A 429-nucleotide genomic window follows, 5' to 3' on the forward strand; every position below is an offset into this window, starting at 1 on the left:
GTTGGCTGGATTGAGAAAAAGAAATAGGATCCCTCCTATACCACAACTAAGAAAACATAGTGAGAATAATAGCTTTCAAATAAACGGAATCAAAACATAAGCAATGCTTTATTGGGGTAGCCAGTAGCCAATTAAATTGGGAACTAGTACAAACAGATTGCATGAGACTCTCTTTTAACAGAGATCTATGGTAACAAGACAACCTCTTTCACATTTTTGGAAACAAATATTTAAACCATAAATCAAGTAAAACATCAAAATTATTCATTGCAACACCATTAAATAGAATATTTTTTTAAAAAAAACTGCAAAAATCTACTCTATACAATGTTCTTCAAAATTTGTAAGAAATTTTTATAAATTAAAATAATAAAATGAACTTTTGTTTTTGTTTTACAAAGCAACACATGCTGTTTAAAAACAAGTGTA

Source organism: Lepidochelys kempii, chromosome 8, assembly GCF_965140265.1.
Source record: "Lepidochelys kempii isolate rLepKem1 chromosome 8, rLepKem1.hap2, whole genome shotgun sequence".
NCBI lineage: Eukaryota > Metazoa > Chordata > Testudines > Cheloniidae > Lepidochelys > Lepidochelys kempii.